This window comes from Oratosquilla oratoria, chromosome 33 (genome assembly GCF_046742065.1).
Source record: "Oratosquilla oratoria isolate Oo_2021 chromosome 33, ASM4674206v1, whole genome shotgun sequence".
Lineage (NCBI taxonomy): Eukaryota > Metazoa > Arthropoda > Malacostraca > Stomatopoda > Squillidae > Oratosquilla > Oratosquilla oratoria.
This window is the reverse complement of record NC_134809.1, coordinates 39,937,809-39,945,308: the sequence shown is the minus strand read 5'-3', so window position 1 is coordinate 39,945,308 and position 7,500 is coordinate 39,937,809. Positions and strand designations below refer to the sequence as shown.

Below are 7,500 nucleotides of genomic sequence, written 5' to 3'. Positions count from 1 at the left end.
AACACATAGCTCATCAGAGTTACATTAGGATTTTTTCCAAAAAGTACGAGGCACATTTTTAGATGTGTGATATACAATATTCAATGAATTAAGTTCTTCCTTTCTTTTAGGTCGGCGATATACAGTAACTTCAGGAGATGACATGACGTAAGAGCATGTGTGACCACAGAACCTTTTCTCACACTCAATATGGGATTATCGGAGACCACTTAACGCGACCTCTCGCTACAAGGTTATATATATATATATATATATATATATATATATATATATATATATATATATATATATATATATATATATATACGTATATGTATATATATATATGTATATATATACATATGTATTTATATATACACACACACATATATATATATATATATATATATATATATATATGTATATATGTATATGTATATATATTTATATATATATGTATATATATATATGTATGTATATATATATATATATATGTATGTATATATATATATATATATATATATATATATATATATACATATATATATATATATATATATCAATCCTTAACTCGTTTACACCCGTGATGGAGTTTAGATATGTTGATATCGGTAAAACAACACCCCTTCAGTAGAATTAGGTCGCCAGTCGCAAGGTCATTTGACTCAATTGAAGGGGAAAGCTCAGTGAACACAGGCTACATGTCGCACTTTAGATATTTTCTTCTAGCTAATGCCGCGGAATTTTATTCTGCTGAAGGAGGAGCTGGTCTTGTACTCGCTTTGCTCTACGAATATTTTATTCTGACCAACACCAGATTATCTTATTCATTTGACCGGGGAGCGGAGGCTCTTAACACGAATAGGTGAGACGAGACGCAGGTGTGTTTGGAACGCGTTGTTGTTATGGTGTTTTTGTGTCATCGGCCGTGAAAAGAGAACGGCTAACTTTAAAGCGTCACGCTGGATAATCGTGGATAATGAATGTTAAGAGGATTGATAAAATTAGCCAGTGATATCGGTACCAAAAACCTCTCAAAAGGGTTACAAGCGCCCAAGATCCTATTCTTCTGCAGAAATGAGACATCTAATAAGTGAAAGATAACAAAGAAAAACCCAAACCCACGTTCATAAAAATCTTGGTTGAAATTGGTCCCCTCGAGAAGACTAAAGATGAGAAAGTCGAAATAGGGAAGGAAATGGTCGGAGTGGAGATGAAAGTGCCGACTCACGCGGAAGAATGTGCTGAGTGAGTCAAATACGAGCTGTGTGGTGAGCCAACTCCGCATTTTATTTTTATTTTTTTAGTAAATGGTACAACTGAAAAGGGGATTTTCCAAGAATACCAGATAAACACGGCGTGTAAGAGTGATACCACTGTGTATAGAGGCAGTGAAAGTGCCAGAAAGATTTTACAAACCTCAGACAATTTGAACAGATAATAGACAGCATACAAAATTCCTTCCAGCTCATTGTTCCATGACTAAATGATGAGCATCAAAATCTAAGTATGAAATTATAAGTATATATTATACATATTAGATATGATGTATTCTTACATATGTATACATAAACAAATCATACCCCATCATACACAAATAAAGCCCATTCAACAAACCCTCGCATCTCAGTACCTCTTAGATGAAGGCAATGCAGCGAGACTCAGTTCATTTACAGCGTTTTAACTTGATGATTTAAGCAAAGACAAGTAAAGAATCTGAAACCAAATAGACAGTTGACTTGCTTGGAAGCAAGTCAAATGGAAAAGCAAAAGGCATCTCAGCAATAAAGACCAACAATATTGAATGGAAAAACAAAAAGCATCTCGGTAATAAAGACCAACAATGTTAAATGGAAAAGAAAAAAACATCTCGGTAATAAAGACCAATAATGTTAAATGGAAAAACAAAAAGCATCTCGGTAATAAAGACCAGCAATGTTAGATGGAAAAGCAAAAAGCATCTCGGTAATAAAGACCAGCAATATTAGATGGAAAAGCAAAAAGCATCTCGGTAATAAAGACCAACAATGTTAAATGGAAAAGCAAAAAGCATCTCGGTAATAAAGACCAACAATGTTAAATGGAAAAGAAAAAAACATCTCGGTAATAAAGACCAACAATGTTAAATGGAAAAGCAAAAAGCATCTCGGTAATAAAGACCATAATGAAAACGAGAAAATCACAAGTGAGAAGAAAAAGCACAATTAACAAAGCGAAAGATTAAATTAAAAAATATATAAGAAAGAGCTCAAAATATCAACCAAAGGAAAACAAAAAATTATGCCAAAGATCAAAGTAAGCAATGTACGTAAGGATGGCAATGAGATTGTAAAAACACCCTAATGAAAAACAAATGGTTAGACAACTTAACTAAACTTAATTAAGGATTTTTTATTTAGATTGTGAATTTATCAGAGCCAAGGAGTCATGCATCACATGAAATGTACTTCCAACATTAGAAAACCAAAGTGATAGGTTACTGACTTTACCTACATAGAGGAAATAGAATATTGGAATATTATGTACCTTTGCAGAGTTTAAAGTGTCAGGGTTTTGGTCATAGATGTTTTCCTGGTGAGCACAAATGTACCAAATGCACCCACAATCACAAGCTTTGCGTATGTCGTATGGAGAAAAATGCATAAATTGTACAAATAAGAACCCTGCAAATTACAGAGATAACAAATACTATCAAGTGTTTATTATACCAAGAGGAAATGAAAAAAATGAAAAACAGGAAAAGAATGGACCACAAGTTTCAGGAAGGAATATAGATTGATTAATATCTAGGTAATTGGAAATAAAACGCAACCCAGAATTTTAGAAAAAACAAGAAAAACATTAAAAGCTTTTCTGTTGTAGAGAGAGATTATGTAATTAACGAGGATGAAAAAGTACATAGATAAAGTGAAATTAGGACAGTGAAAAAAGTTGAAAAAATGAGGGTCTATAAAGATGTACAGATTATTGTGGGAAGATGGGGAACACCAAAATTGAAGATTGAAAGTTGCAAGACTGAGGACTGAGAGATCACCTCTGTTGAATTATTTGCGCCAGTGTTACACTCTGAATACTTGGTTCTAACTGGTAAAGCCCCTACGGACCAGAGACACGTAGAATAATTTCTACTCCCTTGAAATTTCTCCTTGGAACCATCTCAGTGTCTTCTCCTCTTCGATGCGACTTTGTCCCCAAGGAGAGAAGCGCTGGTTTTTCAAAAAAAAGAGATACAAACTGGTTCTAGCTGACACCAGGGGATTTTATTCACCTAGGGATGAACTGGCAGCGCAAACGGGTTTTGACCGACTCTTTAGACGGCAATAAGGATTCGAACTCGGACTATGAAACTGACACGAGGTGGTACGCACAATCTCCAACACACACAAAAAACGTTCATCGTCAAGGCAAGCAACCGGCGTCTCGCACGTTTCCTTTGCGGTCACACTAAAGGGAAACGTGCGGGTCAGGTGCATTTGTCCGTGGGTGTGCCACATGATCTAGGCATCATTCGTTCTGTATTTTTCAAGTCAGGCGTTTTCTCTTCTGGAGGCCCCTCCTTCTTTCCACCCTCGGTTGCTGTCTTAGCAATAACCCGCACAGACCCAAAACAGCAGAACTCAACAAGTGGTCCCGGACGCTTTATGGGAATCCGGTGAGCAGGTGGTGTGCAGCCGCAGGTTTTCACTGAAACGATTACCTCCGGCACTTCCGGGCGACTAACTGCGGCGCCCGAATTTCCTCCGGAACTTCGATCCCCGGACGGTCGATTGTACCGGAGCTCGGAGGACGACAGCGGGCGCGACGCGCAGGAAGGAACACCTGTTGCTCTCCGGAGGTGCCGGGCCTGTAGACCGCTCGCTCTCCTGGGCGGGAGCTCCCACCTGTCGAGCACCTTCGAGGTCCATCTTCGGGGTGGCGCCTGATCACCGAGTGGCACTCGAGTGGCACTTGAACATCGCGAAGGAGGAGCGCCGCCTTTTACGATCTGAGGGTCAATTCTCACTGTCTCCAGAAGTCTTTTTCACACTGAGAGAGAGAGAGAGAGAGAGGGAGGGAGAAAGAGAGAGAGAGAGAGAGAGAGAGAGAGAGAGAGAGAGAGAGAGAGAGAGAGAGAGAGAGAGAGAGAGAGAGAGATAGAGAGGGAGGAAAGAGAAAGAGAAAGAAACACACAAAGAATAACCTGTTGATCCTCTGCAAGACTTAAGGACGCAGGGGAGGCGTAGGTCGCGCGTTCGTGTACGCGAATGGACCGTAGGAGCGAGGAACGAACGCGTGTGCTCCGTACGGCGGCTCGAGCCGGACTGAAGCCATCCCGGAGGGAAGGCTGGTAGAGCACCTCTCCTCTCGCCGCTGCTGGTGGCAGTGCTGCTGGTGGTACTGGTGCTGGTGCTCAGCCTTAGTCGGCTCCTTGTTTCCTTTCCGCACCGTGCCTCGCTCCACAGCTTTCGTCCCAGTCATTTTCTTCAGGTAGCCAAGGAGACTCTCAAACTAAGGATGGGCTAATCCTTGAGACGGGAGGGTTGAAGTACACTTGGGGAGTAAATTACCCCCGGATGTTCACTTACCTCCTGAGGGAATAATTTACCCTCAAGGGGGGTATTATGGCAGTTTCTGAGGCGTAACGGAGAGAGAGAGAGAGAGAGAGAGAGAGAGAGAGAGAGAGAGAGAGAGAGAGAGAGAGAGAGAGAGAGAGAGAGAGAGAGAGAGAGAGAGAGAGAGAGAGAGAGAGAGAGAGAGAGAGAGAGAAATAGATAGATAAAGAGAGAGAAAGACAGAGACAGAAAGAGGGAGGGAGAGAGACAAAGAGAAATAGATAAAGAGAGAGAGAGAAAGACAGAGACAGAAAGAGAGCGAAAGAGACAGACACACACACAGAGAGAGAGAGAGAGAGAGAGAGAGAGAGAGAGAGAGAAAAGGGGGGGAATTCAGGGGAACGAGAACACGAAGTGACACTTTGCATCAAGACATTGTATGAAGTATACTATACTGTATAGAATGTTACATACACACTATATGTTTTTGTGTGCATGTATATATATATAATATATATATATATATATATATATATATATATATATATGAGTGGCAGGGTGGTGGTATATATATGTATATATATATATATATATATATATATATATATATACATGCATATATATATATATATATATGAATAGAATCACCAGTGACGGTAATATCGATAAAATAATTCCGACTATCGTCCCCAGACTCAAACCGGGCACATGATTTCTCACTGCCATCGCCTTACCGACTAAGCTACTGACCCTGGGTCAGTAGGGTCAGTAGCTCAGTCGGTAAGGCAACGGCAGTGGGAAATCACGAGCCCGGTTCGAACCCGGGGACGACAGTCGGAATTATATATATATATATATATATATATATATATATATATATATATATATATATATGTATATATAAATATGAGAAAAATTCGCTAGTGACAGCGACATTAGAATTATAGTTTTTATGACAGTCGCATGTAGGATTCGAACCCACCAGACAAAATCCCACACCGACGACTAGACCAAATCCCACAGCCTGTCCCATATATTACTCACACACACCAGCCCAGCCCTTAGATTCGTACCTGCCACTGAGGAAGCACCAAGAGGTGCGTAAACGCGTTTTGGCTTTTTTATAAATTATGTATGCTATTCCACAGCATGACATACGGAGATTTATTAAATTTACTGCCTACAGAAGGCAAGATTACTCTAAGAAAGAGAGAAAAATACGACAAGAAGCTCTGTCATAACAAGCTTGCCATTCATTTTAATGAAGTATGCTTGAGGGAAAATCTCCTGCCCATCTACACTATGAATACTCCTGGCAACAGGGCAGTTAATAATGGTAGAAGAGGAAAGAACAGTCCCTCCCCAGAAGGAAGAAGAGACCTTATGAGAACAAGGATTGAAGAACTAAAATTTCTAACCAAACAACTGGAAGGGGAAGCCAAAGAAGCCTTAAGACTATGGAACAAGTGTGACATAGACGAAGAAATCAAGAATAAATCTGAATCCGCTTATAAGGTAATGATGGACTCTCATGAACAAGCTTTCATTGATAATAACCGGAAAAAGCTAGTACATCTCAATGGAGGACAGCTTAAATATATTCGTCCCTTAAAAGGCTACACAAACCTCACTGATAAGACCTTGACTGCCGCAGAAAGCCTCTACACGAATATTTTGGTAGATCGTACGATACAATATATAATCAATAGAGTCTACCACAACGACAGCTACCCCAAATGCGACATCCCAGAAGAAGTAATGAAGAAACTATTAGAAATTTGCACTAAAGAAGCCCCATTCACCTGCCCGAGAGGTACCAAATACTGCCAGATAGATGGAGTTGCAATGGGATCTCCTTTGGGAGTCCTTTTTGCTAACTTCTTCATGGGTAGTATCGAAGAAGAGGTCTTCGGTGAAGTACAGAAACCGCAAATATACTGTCGATACATAGACGATATTTTCGTAAAAGCGGAAAATAACGAGCAAATCGTAGCACTACAACAGAGACTCATAGAAGCCTGAGGTCTTAACTTTACCATCAAAAACAGTGAAAATAGATCTCTCCCTTTCCTTGATGTCCTCGTGAAACAGGGGGAAGGATCTTTTCATACTTCAGTTTACACCAAAGCTAGTAACTCCGGACATTGCCTTAACGGACTGAGTGCCCACAAAAGTATAAGATCTCAACAATTAGTGCATATGTACGAAGATCCCTTAGCCATTGTAGTAGCTGGAAAAATGTGCACCTAGAGCTAGAAAGAGCATCACAAGTCCTAATTAACAACGGTTTTAGCTATAGAGACATTGAAAAAGTGACCAAGAAAATAATGGAAAATTGGTACGAGGAAATTAAATCAGCAAATGCATCAGAAAATCCAGCGCAGAACGCTATAAATATATATTACAAATCCTTCTTCTCCACTGCTTACAAGGAGGATGAGAGAGTGATGCAACAAATCATAAAGAGAAACATCAAGCCCACTGAATCAAGCTCCAAAATTAATTTCATTATTTACTATCAAAAAAAAAAAAAAAAACTCGAACCTACTCCTAAGGAACAACACCAGGCAGATCGTCGATGAACTTCAAAAATGTCGTATATAGGTACACATGCAAATGTCGTACATAGGTACACATGCAAACATGGGAACTGTGCGACCCATCCTACTACCTATATCGGCATGACCACCATGAGGCTCTCGCGTCGTCTGTCATACCACCTAAACTTAGGAGCACCTAAAAATCATCATAGCGAAGTCCATCAAGCAAAGTTAAGAAGAGAAGACCTAACCCAGAATACGGAGATTATAGATCACAACAAAGACCCACGACGATTACCCATACTAGAGGCTCTGTATATCAAGGGTCTATCCCCGGGAATGAATACCCAACTCGAGGACTTAAAAATCCTACCAAGTGTGAGAAGATCATTCCCCAATGAAAACGAGACAAAAAAACACAAATACACGCCACACTCCAACCTACAGGA

At 39.8% G+C, this 7,500-nt stretch overlaps 1 protein-coding gene across 1 annotated transcript in view; it reads right to left on the bottom strand.

Annotated features, from left to right (window-relative positions):
* LOC143017852 (uncharacterized) overlaps positions 1–4,333 on the bottom strand; it is a 229,904-nt gene extending 225,571 nt beyond the window's left edge. The window contains exon 1 of the mRNA XM_076172817.1: positions 4,160–4,333. The gene's annotated coding sequence lies outside the window, so the exon portion shown is untranslated. The remainder of the gene's footprint in view (positions 1–4,159) is intronic.
* Positions 4,334–7,500: the final 3,167 nt, after the last annotated feature.